The following is a 24,989-nucleotide window of genomic DNA, read 5'->3' as shown; positions in this document are numbered from 1 at the left end:
CAGAGCAGGAGTGGGGAGGGGGTAAAGAGTGGGGGGGAGCGGAGAGGTGGAAGGGAAGAGGGAGAAGGGGAGAAGGAGAAACAGATTCCCTACTGATCAGGGAGCCAGATGTGGGGCTCGATCCCAGGACCCTGAGATAGATCAGGCCTGAGCCAAAGGCAGACTCTTAACTCACTGAGCCACCCAGGTGCCCCTGAGATATGTGTTTCTTAAACCTACTGTTTACTTTCTCTGTGTCTATCTATCTAATCTTTATTTGAATAGAAGGATTTGTCTGTTTTTTTGTTTCCTTTTTTTCCCCCACTTATATCAGATTCTATGTTAACAGAATTTAGTGATTGTTAGGCATATGAGAAAAGAAGAAGTCAGCGTTGACGTCTCAGTGCCTGGTGGCATTGAGATTTAGTGTGTCTTAGAATGCCAAAGAAGGGCAGCCCGGGTGGCTCAGTGGTTTAGTGCTGCCTTCAGCCCAGGGCCTGATCCTGGAGTCCCGGGATCAAGTCTCGTGTCAAGCTCCCTGCATGGAACCTGCTTCTCCCTCTGCTTGTGTCTCTGCCTCCCTCTCTGCATCTCTCTGTGTCTCTCGTGGATAAATAAATAAAGTATTTAAAAAAAAAAAAAGAATGCCAAAGAAGAAGCAGATTTTCTTGGGTAGTTAATGACTTCAGTTTTGGTAACTTGTATCTGTGGTTCTTGTGGCTTTTCTAATTGGTATATCAATTATACCCCAATAAATCTGTTTAAAAATTTTTAAGGAAAATTAATAGCTACTGCTGCCAAGTGAATAGATTAGGAACTGAGTATCAGTGCTAAAATCTAGAAGTGAGTGCGGATATAAGGAATTATACTGTTATTACCATCACTAAATGTTTTGGTAGATGTGAGACAGAAGACTGACTTGGTATGAATGTATTCTCATGTTCGTGTGTCAGGTATTTTTTTATGTTAAAGCAATCTTTATAAGTTCAGAAAATATTTAGTATTCCCTGTGGCTACCTAATGCCAGTCTAGCCTAGTCTTAGAATTTATTAGCTGCTATTGCTTCTACTTGCTGAATCTAGAGAACTGTTTTGTTATGATTGAAAACATTAAAAGAATGAATTAGATGTCTTGACAGATGTTTGAGGCTTTTTATTTAGGATGTAACCCCCAGAATGGATGAGCATGAAAATGAGATGAAGGTTAATTAGTGGATATTTTTTAATTTCTTATATTAAATTCTTTTATAAATTAGGGGCCCCTGAGTGGCTCAGTCAGTTAAGCGTCTAACTCTTGATTTTGGCTCAGGTCATGATCTCAGAGTTGTGAGATAGAGCCCCACATCAGGCACTGGACATGGAGCCTGTTTAAGATTTTCTCTCTGTCACTCTGTGCCACCTCTACCCCTCTCCCTCAAATGAGTGAATGAATGAATGAATGAATGATTTTAGATATAACATTTGTTATAGGTAAGGATTCCCAGTCATGGAAACATTATTATACATGTAAGTCATGAACGAACTCAGGGAACACTTGCTTATCTCTCCTTGAAAGTTCGCAAAGGAAACCCACCATAGTTATTTAATTTTATATTTGTAATCTATCTTTGAATCTTCTGCCAGTATCGCTAAGAAAGCAACCCTACCAGTTGCGTAGATCTGTTTCGTGATATATTTCTACCTTAATAAGTGGACTTTAGGATGAATTCCTTTCACATAGATGAATAAACATCCAGCAGTTCTAACTACAGAATATTGTGTGTGAAGGATTTTCAAAACTTTTCTAATCCAATTTTTAAAAATCTAGGTGAAAAGAACAGTAGTTTCCTTTGTTGAATAATAACCCGATATTATTTATAGGGCTTTTTAGGACTTCTATCACTATCCTCCTGTTGGAAGAGAGTATATTTATTCATTTGTGGTTTGATTACATAGAAGAATATGTAAAACCATTATAAAAGAGCAGAAATTAAATGGTTTTCTCAAATTGTTTTTTTTCATAAAGATTTTATTTATTTATTTACGAGAGGCACAGAGAGAGAGAGAGAGAGAGAGAGAGGCAGCGACAGGCAGAGGAAGAAGCAGGCTCCATGCAGGGAGCCTGACATGGGACTCAATCCTGGGACTCCAGGATCACACCCTGGGCTACAGACAGGGTGGCTTGCTAAACCGCCAAACCACCTGGGCTGCCCCAAATTAAGATAAGACTAAGTTCAATATGGATAAATGCATTTAAATTAGGAAATGAAAAGGTTAAATAAAATTTCTTAGGATAATATCTGGGTTCACAATTGAAATCCCGGCACTATGAGTCAATAACATACTTCTATGTTTAGCAGACCTATAAATTTTACTGTATATTGGGGCTTAAATGAGCAGAAAGGTATAGTGTAACACTGTGCTGAACTACCAATCCAGAATTCAAAGTTATATATAATTAACTACATCCTTTGGCCTTAGAGATATTACTAACTTCACAAACTTAATTTCTTTCTCTACACAATAGTTTAATCACAACTATTCTAATTACCTTGCAGGGATTTTGTGAGATGATTAACATTATTGCTGATTCAAGGTAAAGACAAAAGTGAGATTAAATATTCCGTGTTTTAGCAAAGTTATTTTATGTACTATCAAGTATCATATGCTGGAAGGTGGTTCAAAGTTAAACAAGGCCCATTCTCTGAACTTAAAGAGCTAGTTATCTTATTTTGTGGGGTGAGGAGTGACTAGAAGAACAAAAGGAATCCGCCCAAAGAAACCAATGAGATGTATACACCAAGAACCTCAAAAAAGGGAGTTGTTTAATCTGCTTGAGGAAATTCATTTGAGGGAATTAAGGTGAAGGAAGTTTTTGTGTTTAAGGTAGAGTTTGAACTAGACTCTGAAAGATTAGTAAAAATTCAATAATCAAGAGGTGAGGTAGATGGTGGTAGTTTAATGAAACATGATGAACCAAATAGTTTTACTTTTTTTAAAAAAGATTTTATTTATTTATTCATGAGAGACAGGCAGAGACACAGGCAGAGGAGAAGCAGACTCCCCACAAGGAGCCCGATGTGATACTCGACCCCAGACCCTGGGATCACAATCTGAGCAGAAGGCAGATGCTCAACTGCTGAACCACCCAGGCATCCCAGTCTTGAACTTTTTCTATGCAGTGAATATGGCAGACGATAACATGAATGCCAAGTTGGCATGATGGAACTTTTTCTATAGGCAATATAAGATTCTATCGTAATAGTATTTTTAACTTTGTCACAGAACATTAATGGGCTGGAAGTAACAGAGTAAAAGAAACAAACAAAAGAAACAATAGGTTGTCATAATTCTTGCTGCAAAGTTCTCATTCAATTGCGATTACTTTCTTCTTTGCTTCCTAAAATTCCTTCACGTCCTCTAAATCTAAACCCAGAAACATAATGTGTAATGTAACTGTTACACATTGTATGTGTTATTAAAATCTATAATTAATTGAAGTTTAATGAGTTTTGTTTTTTAATTATTGTTTAAGGAAATATAAAAGAATATAATTATATATTAAAGAGAATATGGGAAAGCATATTAGGATGAGTCATAAAACATAGATAAACATGGATTTTCATTTGGGCAAAGCTGAGCATATCTGGGTTTTAATTCCAACTATGGTTTCCACTTGCCATGTCACCTTGTGCCAATCCCTCAGGTGTTTTAGTCTTTTGTTGTTTTTTCTCAAATGTAGAATTGGTTTCATAAAATCTATCAGAGGTATTGGTAAAAAGAGATTAAATAAGACACTCCATGTAAAGTGTTTGGGGTAAAATACCTTTTTATTAAATTATCATTGTGATTCATCAGCCCATGAAAATATCATCTGTTATATGGAAGGTGATTGTAAATCCCTCTTTCAGTGTTCTATATAGTGGAATTACAAGGCAGTTGTATTTCCCAGTTTCAGTAAATACCAAAAACAAATTTTAAAAAGGTAAGATTTATGGCTATCTGCAGAACAGAATTTGACATCTTTCATCACATTTTTTACTGTTAGTTTTTATAGCAGAAACTTGTCAAATGAATAATCCTAAAAATAGTAACTAGAAAATGCAACTGAAGTCATGTTACTAAAATAAAACGATTAGAAAAGAATGCCCATTAATATACTGAGCAAAACACCTACAAATGTTGAAAGAAAATCTGAAATATGGTTAGCAAATATTTTATTTTTCTGAACAAGCTTTGCATTTAGGAAACACATTTCCTGGTAGTTGTTGGTTTTCCTTTGAACTTTCCCCCTCTTCCCAAACCTTCATATATTTCAATATGTTCAATAGGTTGGTCTCAGGAAGCAACCAGTAGATTGATACTGTGGTTGGAACCACTTTACTACATTTAAACAATATTAAATTGCTTGAATATTCACTAACTGAAAAGAAAATTTTAGCAAAAGTAATAAAAATAAAAACTTCTCTGGTAAATTTTAATTACCAGAAAAGTTAATATGCAATATAATACTAGTTTCAGGTGTACGAATATAGTGATTCAGCAATTCTTGTATATTATTCTGTGCTCTTCAAGATAAGTGAAACTTTTTTTTAAGAATTTTTTATTTGTTTTAAGTAATCTCCTTACCCAATGTGGGGCTTGAACTCACAAACCCGAGATGAAAAGTTGCATGTTTTACTGACTGAGCCAGCCAGGCACCCCAAGAAAACTGTACTCTTAATCTCCATCATTTATATTACCCTTGCGCCTACCTAACTCCTCTCTGGTAACCATCTGTTTGTTTTCTGTAGTTAAGAATCTATTTTTTTATTTCTCTCTTTTTTTCTTTGTTAATTTGTTGTGTTTCTTAAATTCTATGTATGAGTTAAATCATGTATGGTATTAGTCTTTTTCTGACTGACTTGCTTTGCTTAGCATTATACTCTCCAGATCCATCCATGTTGTTGCCCACGGAAAGATTTCATTATTTTTATGGCTGAATTTATATTCCATTGTACATATATAAACCACATCATCTTTATTCATTCATCTATTGATGGACACTTGAGCTGCTTCCATAATTTGGTATTGTAAATAATGCTGCAATAAACATAGAAGTGCATGTATCCTTTCAAATTAGTGTTTTGCATTCTTTGGGTAAATACCTAGTTGTGTGATCAATGGATCATGTTGTAATATTATTTTTAATTTTTGAGGAGCTTCCACAATGTTTTTCACAGGGGCTGCAGCAGTTTGCATCCCCACTAATAGTGGACAAAGGTTCCTTTTTCTCCATACCCTCACCAACATTTGTTGTTTCATGTGTTTTTTCAATCTGTCCATTCTGACAGGTGGGAGCTAATTATTATTTTAAGCTCATAGTTTTGATTTGCATTTACCTGATAATGAGTGATTTGAGCATGGTTTCATGTGTTAGTTGACTATTTGTATGTCTTCTTTGGAGAAATGTCTGCTCATGTCTTCCCATTTTACTTAGATTATTTTTTAATATGTTGAGTTCCACTGGTAATTTTTAGTAAATTCTTATGTCAAATAGTTCTTCAACAGAAATATATTCCAGAGATAATTAAAAAATATGTCTGAAGATAATTAATAATTTAAGAGTACACATATTTAGGGAAGGATATATAAAGCATATATTATCTTTGTTTTTTTTAAGATTTTATTCACTTATTCATGAGAGACAGAGAGAGAGTGAGAGAGAGAGAGAGAGAGAGAGAGGCCAAGACACAGACAGAGGGAGAAGCAGGCTCCATGCAAGGAGCCTGACGTGGGACTCCATCTTGGGACTCCAGGATCATGCCCTGGGCTGAAGGACAGGTGCCAAACTGCTGAGCCACCCAGGGATCCCCTTATCTTTGAAGCCCACAATCAGTACCCCTCAAATATTTAAAAATATGAACCTCTGTATCCCAATTTCTATGATTATTCTTGTTGACAACTTTTAATAAATTATACATTTACTACTGTATGTCAGTTCTTTATCTTGTTTCTAGTGACTACTCCTCCTCATGACTTCAGACACCCAGTCCATGGGTATATATTCTATAGCTCTTTTAGCTGGAAAATCAATCATGCAAATATTCATTCCACAACCACCCCACATCTCCCCTTACAGCTAATTTGTTCAGCTACTCCTACTCTCTGATTTTATCAGAAGCCCTAATTCATTAAACTTTATACTATCTCCCATTTCAAAAATTTTCTTTTTTCTTACTGTACCTTTTTTCCAGTTATATTCCATGCCTCATATTTTAATAAGATTCTTTCATTATTCTAAAGTCACATACTTTTTTCCTTTTCCATTAGACTAATCTGGAGAACTAAGTTATCTGATTTCTGTCTACATAAAATATCAGAACATATTATTCCCAGTATGAAACGATCATCATAAAATTGAAATAATCCCTCATCACCTCAATTCTATGCAAGATATCTGGTCAATTAATCTTCATCCTATTTCATTCAACTCTTTCAAAAATTGTTCATGCACTTCAAAATCTATTTCCATATTTTCTATTAGATACATATTCATTGCCTTCCAAAATCACACACACACACACACACACACACACACACACACTTTTACATCATTTGGATGTAGTGTATCCTATATAACAAAGTGGCTGTTTTTCTATATAATTTTTGTAGTGGAATACATTTCTTCTCTCTCAGGAAAATTATTCTATCAATTTCTCTCCCTCTCTTTCTCTCTTTCTCCCCTATGTAGTTTCTTCCTTGGAAGCTTCCTGAGAAATACTTTCTTATTTTAGTTTGTACATTCCCAATATATAAGAAATATACTAGTTACAAGTAGATACATGCTCTTTTATTTAGGATAGATTGCTTTATAAATTATTTCAAAGAAGTTAATTAGCTGCTATAAATTAGGAAGCTTTAATTGTATGTTAATTCTAAGTGGTCAAATAATGATCCCTTTCAAGAGATTTATGTTATTCTTTGCACACCACTTGTGAATTTTATCTATGTATAACTTTTTTTGGAATTTTCTTTTTTATTTTTTGTGCTAAATGTATGTCCTATAGAATTTGCCATTTGAACCATTTTTAAGTGTGTAATTCGAGGCATTATTTACATTCACAATTTTGTGAAATCATTCCAAAGCTTTTAAATCACCACAAACATAAACAATTAAACAATAATTCTCCCTTCTTCCCTCTCCCGAGCCCCTGGAAACCTCTCATCTACTTTCTGTCTCTATGAATGTAATAGTTCTAGATATTTCATACACATACAATCATACACTATTTGTCTATTTTCCCTGAATTGTTTCACTTAATGTTTTCAAAGTTCATCTGTTATGTAGCATGCATTAGAACTTCATTCTATATTTTATGGCTGAATAATATTCTATTGTATGCATTTCCCACATTTTGTTCATTCATCCATCTGTGGTGATACATTTGGGTTTTCTCCGCCTTTTGGCTCTTGCGAATAATGCCACAATGAGCAGGGTCATATCTGAGTCCCTGTGTTCAATTCTTTGAGGTATATACCTAGGAGGGGAATTGCTGGGTCATATGGTAATTAGTTTTAATTGGTTTGTATATTATTTTGTTGTAAATACTGTTGTGAATGGAATCACTTTTTAAATTTTAGTTCCAGATTGTTCTTTACTGATGTATAGAAATACATCAGATTTTTGTGTGTTGATTTTCTATTCTGCAACTTTGCTGAGTTTGTTTCTTAGATCTAGCCTTCTAGCTTTCTTGTACATTTTTCAAAGGGTTTTCTATATTCAGGATCATGCCAGCTGCAAATAGATATAGTATAACTTCTTTCTTTCCAATTGGGATGATCTTTATTTATTTTCCTTACCTAATTGCTCTGGCTAGAAATTCTAGTATAATGTTAATCACCAGTGGTTACATCTGGCATCCTTGCATATTCCTCATTTTAATGGTAAATTTTCTTTTTGTACTTTTGGCTACAACATATAGAAAAAAAGAATAACAGATTAAATAATAACAGGTTTTTTCCTCTTGAAAGACACTTGATTAAATATTTAATAGTTCCATATTTTAAAAGAAAACTAAAAAAAGATGATTTTTTTATCATATAAATACAGTCACCATTTACTAAAATATTGGAAATTTTACAAACATCGGAATAGTTTCTTGGAACCAAATTTACTCAGCATATTAATTTTTAAATTCTGTAAATGTCAAAGTTTGTAAATTTCCCTACTTTTTTCCTTATCTTATTTATAATCTCTCATGTATCTCAGTGGACAGCTAACAATTAGTGTCCTTACCAGGATCTTAGTATTTTTATTTCTTGAGTGGTCTTGAACAGATATTTTAAATTTTATTGCTTTATCACTATGTCTACATTCATATACAAAGTTACCTTTACCTCTTGGCTAAGGATTAAAATAACTTTGAAATTTTATCTAGGTCACTATGGAACATATTAAATTAACATACAATGCAACTAAATTAACAAACATTTTCTTTCAGAAATAAGAAGAGTTGGTAGAACGATGATGTAGAAGGATGTTTTGGAAATTCAGTTGTTCCAAACAATACAGAGCATAACTGAGAGTGCTTTTGATTCTTTGGATGAATAATAGAAATAGTTGACTAGCTTTTAAAGTGCGAAAATAAATAGGAAAAAAAGAAATATTTAGAAGGTTTAGACAATCATAACAATTCAAGAATCTCAAATCCCTAAGCTGGATGAGAAAAAGAGAAAGAAGAAAGAAAGAAAGAAAGAAAGAAAGAAAGAAAGAAAGAAAGAAAGAAAGAAAGAAAGAAAGAAAGAAAGAAAGAAAGAAAAGAAAGAAAGAAAGGAAAGAAGAAAGAAAGAAAGAAAGAAAGAAAGAAAGAAAGAAAGAAAGAAAGAAAAGAAAGAAGAAAGAAAGAGAGAAAGAAAGAAAGAAAGAAAGAAAGAAAGAAAGAAAGAAAGGAGGGAAGAAAGAAAGAAAGAAAAAGAAAGAAAGAAGAAGAAAGGATAGGACGAAAGGATAGGAAGCAAGCAAGCAAGCCTCAGCAAGTATGATGCTCCCAGGTAACTCAAAAATGTGATAAAATAAAAAAAAAAGAATTTTTGTAAAAGTATGAGCCTTGGGAATTAGTTTATAGTTTCAAGAGATAAAGTAAAAATGTCAAAACTAGTTTCTTATTATTTAGAGTCCCAGACATTTGCAAAATATTACAATAACCAGTACTTGAATGAAATGGAAGTGTGACTATATCCAAAAATATTTACTTCAAATTATTTCTGCAAAGAGCATAAGTTCTTTATCAAAGATATATTTTATTTCCTAGTATTAGAATATATATATTACAGGGACACCTGGGTGGCTAGGAGGTGAGTAGATCTGCCTTTGACTCAAGGCGTGATCCCAGCAGTCCCAGAATTGAGTCCCACATTGGGCTCCCTTCATGGAGCCTGCTTCTTCCTCTGCCTGTCTCTGCCTCTCTCTCTTTGTGTCTCTCATGAATAAATAAATAAAATCTTAAAAATTATATATATTATATATATTACATTATCACAATTTACATGTTTTAAATATTTTATATTTATAGGTCCAATTGTGGCTTAATTTTCAAAATTGCCTTTATATAAGGTTTCAAAATTGCCTATTTTGTACTTTAACAAAGCAATGTAAACTATTAGTTCACTGATAATGAGAACATAGATAAGCTTGTTCACAAACTGGTTATAGAGAAAAAACATACAAGCAAATCTCTATGTAATTTGTCAATACTACATTTTCTTAAAGAGGTTTTTGGCTAGAAATGTAGGAGACTTATAAGATTAATATTGATTTAAAAAGATTAATATTGATCTATCTTGTCTTAGGACTCAAACTGTCTTTACTTAGTCATCCAATGGGCCTTTCTACCTGGGGTATGTATGTTAATAAAACAGATTTCTAACAGCTGATTTGACTTAACCAATATCTGCATATCAACAAGTTGTTTTAAACTTAACCTTTTGGATTGCTCCTCTTGAATATATTATAGAAAGATTATTAACCATACTTTAGCATCCTAATTTCAATACTTTTACAAAATTTCTGTTTTGTTCTAGACATCAAACCAAAATGATACAAATAAAAAATTATTTGTAAAATTATTGAAATTAAAATGGTAAAGTATGATTAATAATTGAAAATATCTCAATATATAGCTTTACTGAAGACACTGTCTTTCTTCCAGTGGATAGTCTTTCCTCCTTTACCAAATATTAGCTGACCATAAAGTTGAGGGTCCACTTCTGGATTCTCTATTCTGTTCCATTGATCTTTGTGTCTGTTTTTGTGCCAGTACCACACGGTCTTGATGACCACAGCTTTGTAGTACAACCTGAAATCTGGCATTGTGATGCCCCCAGCTATGTTTTTTTTTTTTTTAATATTCCCCTGGCTATTCAGGGTCTTTTCTGATTCCACACAAATCTTAAAATAATATGTTCTAACTAAGTCCATGGTATTTTGATAGGGATTGCATTAAACATGTAAATTGCCCTGGGTAACATGGACATTTTCACAATATTAATTCTGCCAAACCATGAGCATGGAATATTTTTCCATCTCTTTGTGTCTTCCTCAATTTCTTTCAGAAGTGTTCTATAGTTTTTAGGGTATAGATCCTTTACCTCTTTGGTTAGGTTTATTCCTAGGTATCTTATGCTTTTGGGTGCAATTGTAAATGTGATTGACTCCTTAATTTCTCTTTCTTCAGTCTTGTTGTTAGTGTATAGAAATGCCACTGACTTCTGGGCATTGATTTTGTATCCTGCCACGCTACCGAATTGCTGTATGAGTTCTAGCAATCTTGGGGTGGAGTCTTTTGGGTTTTCTATGTAGAGTATCATGTCATCGGCGAAGAGGGAGAGTTTGACTTCTTCTTTGCCAATTTGAATGCTTTTAGTAACTTTTTGTTGCCTGATGCTGAGGCTAGGACTTCTAGTACTATGTTGAATAGCAGTGGTGAGAGTGGACATCCCTGTCTTGTTCCTGATCTTAGGGGAAGGGCTCCCAGTGCTTCCCCTTTGAGAATGATATTTGCTGCGGGCTTTTTGTAGATGGCTTTTAAGATGTTGAGGAATGTTCCCTCTATCCCTACACTCTGAAGAGTTTTGATCAGGAATAGATGCTGTATTTTGTCAAATGCTTTCTCTGCATCTAATGAGAGGATCATATGGTTCTTGGTTTTTCTCTTGCTGATATGATGAATCACACTGATTGTTTTACAAGTGTTGAACCAGCCTTGTGTCCCGGAAATAAATCCTACTTGGTCATGGTGTATAATTTTCTTAATGTACTGTTGGATCCTATTGACTAGTATCTTGTTGAGAATTTTTGCATCCATGTTCATCAGGGATATTGGTCTATAATTCTCCTTTTTGGTGGGGTCTTTGTCTGGTTTTGGAATTAAAGTGATGCTGGCCTCATAGAACAAATTTGGAAGTACTCCATCTCTTACTATCTTTCCAAACAGCTTTAGTAAAATAGGTATGGTTTCTTCTTTAAACGTTTGATAGAATTCCCCAGGGAAGCCTTCTGGCCCTGGACTTCTGTGTCTTTGGAGGTTTTTGATGACTGCTTCAATTTCCTCCCTGGTTTTTGGCCTGTTCAGGTTTTTTATTTCTTCCTGCTCCAGACAGTCTCTTGAATAAATGGTGCTGGGAAAATTGGACATCACATGCAAAAGAATGAAACTAGACCACTCTCTTTCACCATACACAAAGATAAACTCAAAATGGATGAAAGATCTAAATGTGAGACAAGATTCCATCAAAATCCTAGAGGAGAACACAGGCAACACCCTTTTTGAACTGTGCCACAGCAGCTTCTTGCAAGATACATCCACGATGGCAGAAGAAACAAAAGCAAAAATGAATTATTAGGACTTCATCAAGATAAGAAGCTTTTGCACAGCAAAAGATACAGTCAAAAAATCTAAAAGACAACCTACAGAATGGGAGAAGATATTTGCAAATGACATATCAGATAAAGGGCTAGTTTCCAAGATCTATAAAGAACTTCTTAAACTCAACACCAAAGAAACAAACAATCCAATCATGAAATGGGCAAAAGACATGAACAGAAATCTCACAGAGGAAGACAAGACATGGCCAACAAGCACATGAGAAAATGCTCTGCATCACTTGCCATCAGGGAAATACAAATAAAAACCACAATGAGATACCACCTCACACCAGTGAGAATGGGGAAAATTAACAAGGCAGGAAACCACAAATGTTGGAGAGGATGCGAAGAAAAGGGACCCCTCTTGCACTGTTGGTGGGAATGTGAACTGGTGCAGCCACTCTGGAAAACTGTGTGGAGGCTCCTCAAAGAGTTAAAAATAGATCTGCCCTATGACCCAGCAATTGCACTGCTGGGGATTTACCCCAAGGATACAGATCCAATGAAACGCCGGAACACCTGCACCCCGATGTTTATAGTAGCAATGTCCACAATAGCCAAACTGTGGAAGGAGCCTCAGTGTCCATCGAAAGATGAATGGATAAAAAATATGTGGTTTATGTATACAATGGAATATTACTCAGCCATTAGAAACGACAAATACCCACCATTTGCTTTGACGTGGATGGAACTGGAGGGTATTATGCTGAGTGAAATGAGTCAATTGGAGAAGGACAAACATTATATGGTAATATAAATAATAGTGAAAGTGAATAGAGAGGAAGGGAGAAGAAATGGGTAGGAAATAGCAGAAAGGGAGACAGAACATGAAGACTCCTAACTCTGGGAAACGAACTAGGGGTGGTGGAAGGGGAGGAGGGCGGGGGTGGGGGTGACTGGGTGACAGGCACTGACGGGGGCACTTGACGGGATGAGCACTGGGTGTTATTCTGTATGTTGGCAAATAAAACACCAATAAAAAATAAATTTATTATTTAAAAAAAAATATATATATAGCTTTACTAGAAACTTCATTAAGTATCTGACCCTTACAGAGAAGAGCTGTACTGGGAATGACGTAATTTTCATCTTCAAAAATACATACAAGATGCTGTTTAATAATGAAATTCACAGCAGAATAATTTAGCATAGCTCATATTATTACCATGGCAAGACAATCCTTTATTAGTGCCTAGAGAATGTCCAAAGAAAGTGGAATTCTTTAATTTACATTTTACTGTTTAACATTCTGCATAATTAAGAGAACTTCCGTATGGTTCAAGAGAGAATGTAATGAGTTTGAACCTTTTAGAGTCAGATAAACTTATTGTATTCTCAAAAGATTACCAATAGTTAATCCATTAGAAAATTGACTTAAATCTTAACTGATATATTTTTTTTGTTGTGTGTGTGACTTTATAAAGATTACCCTTGCCAATTAAAGGATATTGTTTAATGTAAGAATTTCAAAAATTGATCATTATAAAAAAATACTAGCAGTTATATTAACTGCACTGATAGTGATTTCATGATTAAAATCATAACATGTAAATTCTAGGCACCATGCTACATGCTTTGCAAAATTTTTCATATAATCAAAGACCTGGGATCCCTGGGTGGCGTAGCGGTTTAGCGCCTGCCTTTGGCCCAGGGCGCGATCCTGGAGACCCGGGATCGAGTCCCTCGTCGGGCTCCCGGTGCATGGAGCCTGCTTCTCCCTCTGCCTGTGTCTCTTCCTCTCTCTCTCTCACTGTGTGCCTATCATAAATAAATAAAATTAAAAAAAAAATCAAAGACCTTATGGTGTGTCCAGTAATAAAATATTTTGCGTATGATGATAGATACTTCAAGTGAAGTATGCCTTCTTAAGGTTATGAAGCTGTGAGATGGTGGAGCAGAGATTCAAATATCAGTCTGACCCCAGAAATTGTATAAATAAATGTAACAATTTTTATAAATAATTTTTATAAAATTTTAAAGAAATGTATTTTTAAAAATGCAGGCCATAATCTGTTAACAGTTCGCAGAATCAATTAGGATTCATCACCAGTATTTGTTTAAAAGATATAATAAATTTTAAATATAGAACATATCACAATAGCAAGGATATAATCGCCTTGTTTACTTATTTCCAGTTATATTCATTCAATGAATTAAACACTCTACCGGAGATAAAAATATTTACAAAGTTTAGTCTATTAGCTGCATCAAACAATATACACACCATTAAAAAAAAAAAAAAAACTATTTTGCAGAGGGCAAAAAGTCAGTTTTTGAAGTTCTGGAAAGTGAGAGTTCATGAAGGTTGTGCTAATTAAGTATTAAAACGGGTACCCCAGAGAGGATAGAGTAAGTTCATTGATCTATATATAGTTGAATAAAATGAGTTCCATTGTTCATTGATCAAGAAAGGGTCTTTGCTTCGTATCAAGTAAGGGTTTGTACAAGTCTCAGAGTTGCTCAATAGGCATGTTCTTTACAAGTCCCCACAGATTAATTCTGCAGCAAAAAACACAACAGTCAGTTTTGATATTTCCTCGGCAAGTAGTTCTGTGAGCTGTTTGTTCAAAGTAAGCAAAATTTTGCTTACAGTCATTTCCTTAATCTTTCTTGGCTGAGATGATATAATGATGACACAAATGACAGATAAATGATCGGATTGTTTTGGTTGACATGTCTACCTTGGTTTTAGATTTTTAATGCATAATATTGTGTTTATTTAGTCTCTGCATTCTCCTTTCCTTGTATAACCATCTGATGTACAGATTTAGAGACTCGATTGCAACATGGATCTTCCTAACAATACACTTGACAACAGCAACAATTACTAATGTCCTTTCATTTAGTGATAGACAACAAGATCCTGCCTGAGTCTTTGAGGCTCCTCATATTTTTTCCAAAAGATTTAATTGCTTGAAGCTTGTTGCAGGGACCATCATCTTAGAGTAAGAGAAAACAAGCAAATAAAAAACATAACATGAAAACCAGAAACTGCTTATGGTTGTTAAAACCCAAAGGGTCTAGTGAATTTGTAGTAATAAATAGTAACAGAGTATAGGAAAGTAGATTCACATGTAAAATACAAATCAAGTTACAGGGATTTGTTCAATAATCATCTTTCTATAATACCTGACAATGGAGGCATGGACAAACATATTGTCATATTGTGCCTTTATTATTTTTTTAAAGATTTTGTTTATTTATTCATGAGTAACGCAGAGAGAAAGAAAGAGGCAGAGACACAGGGAGAGGGAGAAGCAGGCTCCATGCAAGGAGCCTGATCGATCCTGGATACCGGGATCACGCCCTGAGCCAAAGGCAGACGCTCAACCACTGAGCCACCCAGGCATCCCATGCCTTTATTATTAAATTAACAATTTATTATTAATGAGTTATTCACTAGTTATTATTTATTTCAACCAGTAAGGGTATTTGAAGCTAGAAAACAAATTTATCCTAAAACAAATCAGCCTATAGACATATACTGTATCAGTATTTTTACAGGAATATGAGTATAGTTTTCTCAACATAGAAGCATGCATTCACTGAAACATATTACTTGACTATCAAATTACCTCTATATAATGAAGTTAGAGAGTCTGTTGTCTTGGTTGACTCATTAATCAAAGTTAATGTGCAAAAATTAAGATAATATTATAGAAATAACCACAAAAATAATTAAGAATTTTAGAATTTCTTGCAGTCAAGGGCCCTATCAGTTATACTTAAATGGTCTATAAGCACAGAAGTATAAATGAAGAGCAAACTATATATACAAATTCACAATTTCCTTTTAATTATCAGTCTACATATTTTCTGTCATAATATTGTATATATAATACTGAACATATAGTCATAAACACAGTCTATATAGAAAGTCTGTATACGGACTATACACACACACAGTCATCTTACACTATTTCAGAATAAACTTTTTGAAACCTTTCCATTTCAATTTTAAATAGAATTAACTTCATTAAAATCATATACAAAAATTACTAAATTTGACCTTTTTTTAAAAAAAGATTTTATTTATTTATTCATGAGAGACACAGAGAGAGAGGCAGAGACATAGGCAGAGGTAGAAGCAGGCTCCCTGGGGGGAGCCTGATACAGGACTGGATCCAAGGGCCCAAGGATCATAACCTGATCCCAAGGCAGACCCTTAACCACTGAGCCACCCAGGCACCCCTTGACCATTTGATTTAAGCTTTACATACCACAAATATGGCCATATAATAAAAATATTTTCAAAATAGTGGCACCTATTCTCCCTGCTTCTCCCTCAGCCTATGTCTCTGCCTCTCTCTCTCTCTTTAATGAATAAAAAATAAAATCTTAAAAAAAATGAAAATACAATTAGAAATATAAGTCAAATATTATATAAGTATATAATGTAAAAATTATTGTATATTTGTTCCCATTCTTTGAGAAATTTTGATGTTCTTGTAATAAACCTGCTTTAGTAATAAACACTTCTTTAAAACCTCTCAAGATTTCAAAAAATTAGAGATTTTAGAAATTGAAGTTACCCTTAAAGAGTAATAGTATCATATATTATTTTGTCATTGATTATTACAACTCAGTGTAGTTGAGCATATATGCTTACATTTTTAAAAACTTAAACATTTATTAAAGCAACATTTTCTTTCAAAATAAAAAAAAATTAGGATGTTAATTTTGTTTATGTTTTGTGTGAGACATTAAACCAAGTATCTCATAAACAAGAATATTAAGTTGACATCTTTAGACCATGATAAAATCATGATGTCAGAATATTTTTAAAATTCACCTTGATTAGCTGTTTATAGAAATGTTCACACCTTTTTACATATATACAACAATTTATAATCACTGAATGTGTTGCATCTCTTACTGTCTCTTAGACAAGAGACAAAAAAAAAAAAACAAACAAAAACAAGGCATTTGCCTTAACTGCAGCTAAACTTTCTTTTTTGTTTTAGATTTTTCTCGTACTTGAAGATTCATCCAGATAGTTTTTCTTAGAAGCTAAACACTTTAAAATTAATAATTGATTTTTAAAATTTCTTTGGAAATGTTTATGTTCCATTTTTATAGTATAGGAGTATTTACAACTTTTTATAAACTTACAGAAGTTTCTATAAACTTATAATTAGCATCAGAGCTACCATGAAATTTAAGAGATCTTCTGTAAACAGTTCATTTTTTTTCTATTTAAACTTGGACTAGATATTTCTAGAGTGTGCCTATATCGTGACAGATTTAAAAAACAATTAAAAAGGCAGAATGTTGTAGAACTGAAAGGAAAGGATGGAAGGATCAGAGTGGTGCTGTTTCAACATTGCATTGACCACACACGAGACTGAGAAATGATTCTTTTATTGGCCAAATGAGAAACTTGAAGAATGCCCTGGAAAAACAATTACAGAAAATAGAAAACTCACCAAAAGTTCAATGACTGATGGTCAAAATTATAAAATGAGTTATAAGCTGTATTAACCCAGAGTGAGAATATGTCAAACAGTCTCAGTAGATGAAATAAATGCAGGGAGGGCTCAAGAAAAAGGCAGCTATCAGGGAGACATTGCTACAATTCTCACTCACAGCACAAGTTCTCTGCAGCCCCAAATTGAGCTCCAGAAGGCACATGTAAGCATTTGTTTCCATTCAGAAGTCCAGCAACATTGGCCTCAGTCAGTGAAGGCATTGGGACAATTTTGGTGAGACTCCTAGAATGTCTTAAGAATAAATCAATGGCCAGAGAGAAAGCATGATGACTACCTCTATTATAACTGTTACTACTACTGCTATCAATAATTAGAATTACAAAAAAATAATAAGAAGAAGATTTACAAAGCTGAGTCTATTAACTTGCCAAGCAAGGGAACAGACACCAGTTAAAAATTTTACTAAGTCGCTGAGGTGGATAATCAGGGTTTTTTAAGTAATTAAAAAAAAAAAAAAAAAAAAGAGGAGTTCATGGTGGTTGTGCTAATTAAGTGGTGAAACTAGCACATCGAACAAAATGAAATGAGGTCATATATTGGCACTGTCCATTAGCCAGGAAAGTATCCTTAGTTTGGTCTAATAAGTGAATGTTCATTCAGGTCACTCAAATCCATGGTATTTTGTCAGCTTCAGCTGTTTAGAGTCAGTTATAATGAACACAACACTCATTTTTTTTTTTTTACACATTAGGGAAGTGTATATGTGTGTGTATTTAAGTGCGAACTGGACTTTTTAGTGTGCATCTTTGTCAAAAAAGTTTAAACACCACTGGTTTAGATATTGGCAAAATGATTTATTTGTCATATACATATTGACTCTTCTCTAGACCTTGAATGCCCAGAAAGTTCACTACTTTAAAATCCCAGGTTTTTTTAGAGATTAAAAGTAGAAAAACTACTGAAGGTTTTTGTGAAGAGTTACTTGCTAAAATTAGGTTAGTGTAAATGCAGTGTTTTCTTTCCCTTGCTGATCTGCTTGTATTAAAGAAGAGAGATATAAGAAAATGAGCTTCTCATAAATTATTTCATGAGCAAAATAAAGGATAATGGCCAGATAAAGGCTATCACTGTTGCGCATTGTTAAAAGGAGCTTTACTAATCTTGGGATAAAAAGATGTCCCAGGTGTTTATCATCCAATTCAATTACAAATGCAAAGCCAAGGAGAAGTATATAACTGCAAAGCAAAAATCAGGGTTACATCATTTTGAGGCATCTGGGTTGCTTTTTCATGGGTCTCTAACCTAAGCTTGATGAGACAGGAGTAAATGGAAATCATGTATTCATAGGCAAGGGCACATACATTAAAAATAATGAAATTGGTCTGCATGGAGTAGCTTAGCTAGCAGATTGTCACAGCATGCTCCCTCATTAGGATATTTCCTTGAAGCTTAAGATTGTTAGCATGAACAAGGCAGAAATATCCAGGTGATAGTGGCTAGACACAGGTATTCATCTTCAAACTAAACTGTTCTTTGAAGAATGATGTGGTCTACAAAAATTCTAATACTTATGTATACTCTAAATTTCAGTCCCAATAAATACTACTAGAAACTTTAAATGAGCACAGTTGGCTCTAACTCACTTACACAGAGCCTTTGAGACTGGTTGTTTTCCCTTATGTGCTGATATTTGAATAAGCCACGTCGAAGTATTTTTGCTTTACTTTGATCTAATGTCTGGCTTTGCAATCCAGAGATATTCATATCAATATCATACTTGTTATGAATCTTGATATCATAGTTGACCACAGGTTTCAAAATCCCTTATAGTTTTGAGTACCTCAATCTCTTTATGTTTTTGAAATACTTCAGTAGAATTCAAATAATTCTGATAAGTTTACTTTGCAAAATATCATTTTCTAATATTGGCACTCTTCATATTAAATCCAGAAAAGCTTTTCACTCCTACCATCGATTTTAGGGTATTTGATCTGAATTGTTTTATGCATCAGTTCATTTAGAAGTTATTTACATTTTGCTATAGTAAAACCTCATGTTAAATAATATCATAGACCTCTATTAATATAAATGCTTTGCTCCTTTGGAAAATTTTTAGAATTTACATGCTGGCAATCTAGCATATACTTACTACATTCCTTTTTCTGGCTGTTACTGATTTTTAAATTATAGTTTATAATTGATAATTGATTCTTTATAGAAGTTATTGATAGCCTGTATATTTATGTATAACCATTCACCTTCATGAACTCTCACTGTGATTATTTGTTTCTGTTTAATGTTCATTTTTCATTCATTTTGCATTGGTTAAACCTCTTTATTTTTTTCAAGGCCTACACTAGAATAAAAATGACATCATTATGTTTGCCTGAAATTTAATAGGATGGCTATCACAATTAAACTCTAAGTGTAGTGTTTACTGTCCAAAGTAAATATTTTGAAATACATTTTTCTTTATTAAAGGGTTTATATTGAGCTTTATTAAAGAAAATATTCTGATGAAACTGTTTATGTCTTGATGGAGTGCATGATGATGGAGAAACTACTTTTTCTCTTTTAGATTTGAATAAAAGACTGCGGGTTGGGAAGGAAAGTAAAATTATATCTTTAGATTTGATATTTACTCTGAATTTCAGACTCAAGCAAACTGCCTGCTTAACATCACGTCACAGATGCCTACTGGGCATCCAGCATGCCAGTTTGATCTCCTAATCACCCCTGAATTCTGTGCCTATTACAGTCTTTCTCAATTAAGTTAGAGATAAGCCCATTATTCCTAGTGCTCAGGCCTAAATCTTAGTGTGTGTTACTTTTTCTCACATTACACTTCAGTTTATCAAAAAGGCTGCTGGCTCTTTCTTCAACAGTGTATCCAGAATCTGACTGCTTCTCTCTATCTCTACTGTTTGCAACCCCATAGAGTCAGTATTGTGTCTTACCTAGACTACTATAAGATCTCCCTAACCAATTTCCTTTTCACCACATCTGAATCCCACAGTCTATTCTCAATTCAGCTTCCCTTGTCTTTCAAATTATGTTACATCATGTTACTTCTGTGTTCAACACCCTCTAATAACTTCTCAACTAATTCAGAGTGAAATTCAAAATCATCATAATGCTATGAAATGCACCCTCATCCATTATTTATGTTTTTCTAACCCTATCTCCTGTTATTCAGTCACTCAGGTCTTGCTCTCCCCTGAATCCACGAGTTTACTCCTTTCTCAGGACCATTGTACTTACTGTTTTTTTTTTTCCACCTACAGTGCTCTTCCTCACAGCTCATTCCCTCATTATGGTCAGTTTTTGTTCAATAGTATCTTTTCATTGAGGACTTCCCTTACCATCCTATTTAAAATTGCAGCCATTAACACCCCTAGTTCTCTTTCCTTGCTTTCTTTTTCTCTATTATACATACACCTAACATACTTTTTTTCTAAAATAAATTATTTATTAATTGGACAGAGATAAAACAAGGGAGAGCCTGAGCAGTGGGGAGAGGGAGAAGCAGACTCCCTGCTCAGCAGAGAGCCTGACCTGGAGCTGGATCCCAGGACCACAGGATTATGTCCTGAGCCAAAAGCAGAATCTTAATAGAATGAGACACTCAGGCGCCCCTATATCTGATGTATTTTATTATGCCAAAATGTAAGCTCCATGAAACCAAAGACAATGTTATTTGTATACTGTTTCATCCCAGGAAAGACAGAATGGTTAATAAAAATTTGTTGAATGGATAAAACATTGCAAACAAATGAGTAATTAATGATTTGGGGACTCCTGGGTGGCTCAGCAGTTGAATATCTGCCTTTGGTTCAGGGCCTGATCCCGGCATCCCAGGATCGAGTCCCACATCAGGCTCCCTGTGGGAAGCCTGCTCCTCCCTCTGCCTATGTCTCTGTGCCCCTCATGAATAAATAAATAAAATCATAAATAAATAAATAAATAAATAAATAAATAAATAAATAAATAAATGATTTAACTGTTCATTAGTGACCACCAAGACCAAATGGATCACTATGGCGAAATGAATGGCATGAGAAAGAGTAGAGCCCAGTCTTGTCACAGCATTGTATAAGCCAAACTCCTTACCCACTCTGCCCCCATGTAGAGTCAGCCACAAAATAAATAGCAAGGTGGAAAACCTGAATTATCAGAGGCTAAATTTGAAATTGCTGGGAAAATATCTGATGGGACAAAGAAATTTTACAATTGAAAGGCATAAATTCTTTTCACTTGAAAAGATATGTGCTAGAGACAACAATCAAATCCTGTAAGGGAGAACAAGGAAAGTTATATTTATTGAACCCTGTGTTTTGTGATTTCAGTGTATCATATTTACTGTATATGGGGCTTGTTTCCGATTTTTAAAAGTCCAAGCAATTTGCATATTTATATTATGAACATATTTGAAAACATAGGACTAAAACTAAAGAGTTTATCTTATCAGGAGAATGCCTTACACAAAAACACAAACACAATTTTAACTATATAGAGATGACAGAGAAGTTGTTTACCCTGTTGTTGTGATCTTTATGTAATGTATATACATATATATCTAAACATCAATTTGTATATCATAAATGTATACAATTTTATACTAAATATATCTCAATAAAATCATAAAGAAAAAGAAAGGCAGCTGTGAATGCTTGCAAGAATTTTGACTACTTAGTGATAATGCTGTGCAGGGAAGTATCCTAGTCAGAATTTGCTATACATTTCAGAAGAATAGACTCTGATAACATTGACTCTGAAAGCCTAGTTCTTCTCGACTGGTTTAAATATTTGTCAAGAGAGACTATAAAGGAAAGGAAAAAAATGCACTGTTTCAGAATGTACTGATGAACCAAAAATTTTCAGTCTCAGTAAGACACACACAAAGTTATAAAAAGAAGCCCCTTTCTAGTTATTAAAAAATAATTTGATCTTTAGTTTCTGTACTAAGTGAATAGTGTCAAAGCAAATGTTGTATTGGACAAAGACATGAGAGACCTTACTCAAGGTTTTTGCAATAGAGGACATAGGCCAGAGTTCAGGGTAAGGTCAACTCTACTGAAACAAGGGCTGGAAAGTTTTTAAGAGCTGGGGTGGGGCAATCATAGACCATCTATGTTTGATAATTGGCTTTACCCAATGGAAAACTAGACTTTCTCATATCTTCATGACAAGAGGTAGTTTTACACCTTGACCCAAGGCAGCCCTACCTAAAAAAACTGGAAGATAGGAGCACTAACCTTTACATTTCAAAAGGATAGCTCTTAGGTGCTTCAGAAAAATTTTCCTTGGTGATAAAACTGGCAAGAAGATGGAGAAGATTTACAACTCAAAGGAGCAGATAAAGAATTTACAATTGCAAGCACTCTAAAGTAAATGATCTAAGAAGAGGGCGATAGGTAGCCTAGAGATTGGAAAAAGCCTGTCTAAAAGCTAGTCCAACTGAGGGGAACATCCACACTGCCTTGGTCAACATTTTAATGAAGAGGTAGTATAACTCATCACAAAGGCAGAGCAACCCTGCCAACCCAGCAAGCTAGCATGCATTTATCATCTCGTAGTTTGTAACTGACTAGGAATCATATATTATAAACATTTTATTTGTTTCACAAGAGGGATATCTCAGGATGACATCTTTCACATTTTGAACATTGTAGGTGGTTTTCTTTGTTGTTTTTTTTGTGTCTACATGACTCAATTTTTAGTAACTCAGTGGGATAAGAAATAACTGGACTGCAGTGATGATGAGCCAAAGCTGTTAGTTCCAGCCTTCAGTAATGGTGGTGGGTGGACTTGGGGAACATGAGAGGATGTAGAGAAGGAAAATCTATTAACCTTCATATTTTCCCTTCACACTAATGACAGTCTTTATTAGAGGGGCGATCATCAAGAGAATTTTTATAATTCACTTCAAGCAATTCTCTGTGATGGTTTTACATTTTATTAGACTGAACCCATTTTATATCTAGACATCTTTCTTTAGTACATGGCCAAGAATTCCACAAGGTGGCTGGCTCTGTGTGTCACTGATGGAGCTGATAGTAATTCCAGTCTCTAAGTGTTTCATTTGTTTACAGCATTTATTTCTCATAGGAGAATAAAGGCCAATTTTTCTAATCAAGTTAGAAGATATCAACTGAAAAGCACATTGCTTTTTAATATATCTGAAACTTAGCAAGTTGAATTAGGGAAAATTGTCAATTACTAAATTAAACATAATATCTAATAGTGATAACTATTTTATGGTGCTTATTATCTACTAAGCATTAGTTAACTCCTTTATTCTTTACAGTAACACCAAGGGTAATTTAATTATTATTGTTATTTTGGAAATGAGGAAACTGAGGCACAATATGTCAAATAATTTGCCTAAAATCATAATATTTGAAAAGTTGATTTTTGATCCTAAATTGTCTGAAATTGATGGATTAACAGAAGTTTATAGCTTGTGCTGGATCTCCTAAAATACAACTTCTAAGAAAACTATACCTTGCAAATTTGATTTGGACTATGCCATTTTCCTGAGTGTCTAAGTCATATCTAATATTTAACCCCAAAATGGAATAAGTTTTGATAATTACTTCATAACTTATTTTCCTTTATAGTCACAGATAGTGATAAAAGGCTATAGGACAACACAGATGGAATGCATTTAATAGTTATCCCAAGATTTTTGCTATTTAACATGTTAAGACCATATAGAATGCAATTTGTAGAAGGGTTTTTGTTTCAAATGCAATTATGCAAAACTTCGGTGATATTCACATATGCATTTTAATTTTTCGTGGCTTTTTCAAATGGTTTAATTTTGTGGGGAAACCAATATTTTACAAACAGTAAAACCAAACTTCTATCATTTGTTTAGACCCTAAATCCATATTTGTAAATATCACTCTTATTTTTTTAACTATACTGAATGTAAAAGAAAGGGCATATTGAAAGATACATTAACAATTTTACATATATACTTTAATTTGAAAATCAATAGGAAAGCTACATTTTAAATGTCTATGATTTATAAAAACAGTTCTTTTCATTTTGTTTTTATTTGAAAGCAATATATGTATCTTTGAAATATAATTCTACATATTGCAAAATTTTATTTGTTTTTCAAAGCAATGTGTCATCTGCAATTTCTTTCTCTATATTTTTGTGTGTGTGATACACATTACTAGATGCTTCGTGTATTGGCACATCCTGTGTGTCTACATGTATAAAGGTTGCATTTTTTGTTTGTTTTTTTTACTTTAGGTTTTCTAGATTAATGGGAAAACGAAGTAGATTTTCATTTAAGGGTCAGAGTTTTCTGGTGTCTCTCTTAACACTTGCCGAGGGGATTCTTCCTACTGCAGAAATTTCACATTCAATCACAGCAAACTCTGGGGACATTTGTCATGATCTTGACAGGTTAGATAAATGGTTGGTTAAAACCATGGGTGAAGGTCAATAAGGACAAGAGTGAGGTAGCTAAATTAAAAGCAAAATACCAATTATAACTCTACTCATTATTGAAAACCTAGCTAAGTTCAAATAAAGCAAAATCACTAACCTCAGGTTATAGATTTACAAAAGTAGGTTTGACTCTACAGTAATAGGCAATTAAAATCAAAAGTCTATTTTTGTACAGGGTTATTTTCAGGACCTATTGTCATCTTCCTATCATATTTATGGTAGATTGAACAG

At 33.9% G+C, this 24,989-nt stretch overlaps 1 protein-coding gene across 2 annotated transcripts in view; it reads left to right on the top strand.

The window, feature by feature from the left end:
• LOC144287938 (uncharacterized) overlaps nt 1–24,989 on the top strand; it is a 388,349-nt gene that overhangs the window by 346,398 nt on the left and 16,962 nt on the right. The window lies entirely within an intron of this gene.

This window comes from Canis aureus, chromosome 17 (assembly GCF_053574225.1).
Source record: "Canis aureus isolate CA01 chromosome 17, VMU_Caureus_v.1.0, whole genome shotgun sequence".
Lineage (NCBI taxonomy): Eukaryota > Metazoa > Chordata > Mammalia > Carnivora > Canidae > Canis > Canis aureus.
Note: the sequence above shows the minus strand (reverse complement) of the source record. Positions and strands in the feature narration are given on the sequence as shown.